Here is a 3,701-nt window from a genome sequence, read left to right as displayed (position 1 = left end):
CCCCCCCCCCCCCCCTCAAGAATCGCCTCCAGACGACCTGAGGCGCTTCTCGGGGTGGTCTCTGAAGAACCTGGAGATGAGACTGGGGTCGAGGATGAAGGACCTGGGGATCCATGACCTCTCCTCAGGACCGTACCCCTCCCAATCGACCAGGTATTGGAAACCCCTACCCCTGCGTCGCACGTCCAAGATGGAACGGACGGTGAACGCAGTGTGGTTGTCGATCAGGCGGGGCGGCGGAGGGAGGTCAGACGGGGGACACAAGGGACTGAGGGAAACAGGCTTTACCTGTGAGACATGGAAGGTGGGGTGAATCCTCATGGCCCTGGGGAGTTGGAGGCGGACCGCAGAGGGATTGATGATACGGGTGATGGGGAAGGGACCAATGAAGCGGGAGGCCAGTTTACGGGGGGTGTCCCGCAACTTGATGTCCCTAGTGGACAACCAAACCTGCTGGCCGACCTGGTAGGCGGGCGTCTCCGAACGGTGGCGGTCAGCAAACCGTTTAGCCTGGGCTGCGGTCCTAAGGAGGGCCGCCTTGGCCTGGCACCAGATGCAACGGCACTGCCGAAAATGATGCTGGACGGATGGGACCAAACAGTCGGACTCAGAATCGGGGAACAGGGGAGGAAGGTAGCCGAGGGAAGCCTCAAAAGGGGACATGCCGGTGGCAGAGGAGCGGAGGGAGTTGTGGGCGTACTCTACCCAAACCAAGTGCTGGCTCCAAGATGGGTTCGACTCGACCAGGCAATGCAGGGTGGACTCCAGCTCCTGATTGCAGCGCTCAGCTTGTCCGTTAGCCTGAGGATGGTAACCAGAGGTGAGGCTAACAGACGCACCGAGCGACTTGCAAAAGGAGTGCCAGACCTGCGAAATGAACTGCGGGCCTCGGTCGGAGACGATGTCCGAGGGAATCCCATGGAGCCTAAACACATGGAGGGTGAGTAAATGAGCAGTTTCAAGGGCAGAGGGGAGCTTAGGGAGGGGGACAAAATGAGCGGCCTTCGAAAAACGGTCAACTACTGTGAGGATGCAAAAAAAGCATACTACAGTTTTTTTTTTTTTTTTTTTTAACAAATAGGATGGCTAAAAGGAAAAGGTAACAAAACAAAAAACAGCTAGATTCCAAGACAAATGTAGAAAACTAAAAACAGGAACATGTCTGCATTGGTCCCTGCCAGGAGTCCAACAGATTCTTAAAGACACTTAGAGAGGTCAAGGTCGAGAGCTTCAAATCTTTTTGTAAGATGTTCCAGGAAACAGGAGCGGAGTAGGAGAAGGCCCTTTTGCCTAGTTCAGTCCTCATTGAGGGAACACTGCAGGTAATAATGTCCTGAGAGCGCACTCCGTAGCTGCACTCACGCAGAGACATGTAGGAGGAGATGTATGAGGGCAACAGACCAAGAAGTGATTTAAAGATGAAAATGTGCCAGTGAGAGAGTCTGCGTGAAGTTAATGATGTCCAGTTAACCAGTGAATACAGTGTGCAGTGGTGGGTACGATAATCACAGCCAGTTATGAATCTTAGTGCACCACGATAGACAGCATCCAACATCTGCAGGGTTCTTGTAGGAGCGTTCATGTAAATAATATCACCATAATCAATTGAGGGAAGGAAAGTCACAGATAAAAGGCGTTTTCTAGCATTCAGGGTTAGACAGGATCTGTTTCTGAAAAAGAAACCCATTTTAACTTTCAGTTTCTTTACCAAGTTTTCCACATGGAGCTTAAAAGAGAGATGTGAGTCGACCAAGATACCCAAATATTTATAGGAATCAACAAACTCAATGGGGACACCATTTGCGGATAAAATCAGAGGAAGAACTGCTGGGACCAACTTCCTATTTGAAAAAAGCATACCTTTGGTTTTGTTGGCATTTAGGACAAGTTTGAGGCGAAACAAATCAGTCTGGATGATGTTGAATGCAGATTTCAAAAGCTGGAAAGCCTTAGCAACAGTTTTATCTTGACAATAAACAACTGTGTCGTCAGCATAGAAATGTATGGATGCGTTAGGGATGTTTTTACTTACATTATGTATGTAGATTGTAAAGAGGGTGGGTCCTAAGACTGAGCCTTGTGGTACACCATTGTTGACTGTTAAATAACTGGAGGAAGTACCATTATGTTGAACACATTGCCTCTGGTCTGAAAGATAGTTAGAGAACCAACCAATAGTGTGTTCTGAGAAACCGGTTTCTGAGAGTTTATGACACAAGATGTTATGATCCACAGTGTCAAAAGCTTTAGACAGGTCTAAGAAAAGTGCAGCACAATAATCCTTAGCATCCAGTGCTTCAACAACGTCATTAAGAACCTTCAGTGAAGCAGTGGTTGTGCTGTGTTGTTTCCTGAAACCAGATTGATGTGGAGGTAAGATGTTAAATGAGTCCAGGTAATTTTTGATTTGAGAGTTTATCAGTTTTTCTAGAACCTTGGCTAAAATGCAGAGTTTAGAGATTGGTCGATAGTTGTTCAGTGAGGTGGGGTCTCCTCCCTTCAGCAAAGGAAGAACAAAGGCTGTTTTCCAAGTGTCTGGGATGGAGTTTTGTCTTATGGAGAGATTGAAGATGTGGGTCACAGGGACTGTGATGATATGAGCAGCCAGCCTTAAGAAGTAAGGTGGAAGTTCATCTGGACCTGCAGATTTTTTAGGGTCAAGATCTTTTAACAGTTTATTAACCTCACTGACTGAGAATAGAGAAAAAGAGAAGCTGTGATTAACTGAGGATTGACTTGTAGGGGGGATTTGATTTGTAGAAGTTTGGTTATTAAGTGAAGTGGCTGATCTTCCATTAGTAACTGCGTCAAATAAAGAACTAGAAGCAACAAAATGTTTGTTGAAACAGTTCAGGATCTCGTGCTTATTTGACACAGGAACAGAGTTAACGAGAAGTTGTGATGGGAGGTCAGATGATTGGGGGGTGCCTGAGAGAGATTTGATGGTTTTCCAGAATCTGTTAGGGTCATTTAGATTTTTGGAGGTCTGAGATAAGAAATAGTTGCGTTTTGCAGCTTTGACAGCAGTTGTACATTTATTCCTCATCTGTCGAAAACTCAACCAATCAGTGTCTGAGTCAGATTTTCTCGCTGTGGCCCAAAGATGATCTCTCCTGTGCAGGAGGTCAGCTAGCTCTGGAGTAAACCAGGGGCTGTCTCGTCCCTTTATTCTGAACTGACGAAAAGGAGCATGTAAGTTCAGAAAATAAATGAAATTATTATGGAAATGGTTCCAAGCTGAGTTCACGTCATCAGTTAACAGAATACGATGCCAGTCGAAGTGAGACAGATCCCAGAGGAATGACTGTTCACAAAAACGTTTCAAATCCCTTTTTTGAATTAATCTGGGCTTAGAAGGTGGAAGTTTAATATCTCTCAAAGCAGCTGTCACACAGTGATCACTCAAAAGATCAGCGAATACACCTGTACCAGGGAATTTGTGAGGCATATTAGTTAGAAACAGGTCTAAGATGGAGGAATTTTCAGGACAGTTTTTATTTAATCTAGTGGGAGAATTGATAAGTTGGGTAAGATTAAAAGTCAAGCAACATTCCTTGAATTTGTCACAGAGGGGGGTCGACTTACACCAATCAATGTTAAGATCTCCAGCCAAAAAGATCTCTTTGAATTTTAAATTACTAAGGAATTCCTTCATGGCAATTAATGCCTCAGGTGAAGCTGTGTGTGTGTGTGTGTGTGTG

This window comes from Nematolebias whitei, chromosome 21, assembly GCF_014905685.2.
Source record: "Nematolebias whitei isolate Nwh7 chromosome 21, NemWhi1, whole genome shotgun sequence".
Lineage (NCBI taxonomy): Eukaryota > Metazoa > Chordata > Actinopteri > Cyprinodontiformes > Rivulidae > Nematolebias > Nematolebias whitei.
Note: the sequence above shows the minus strand (reverse complement) of the source record.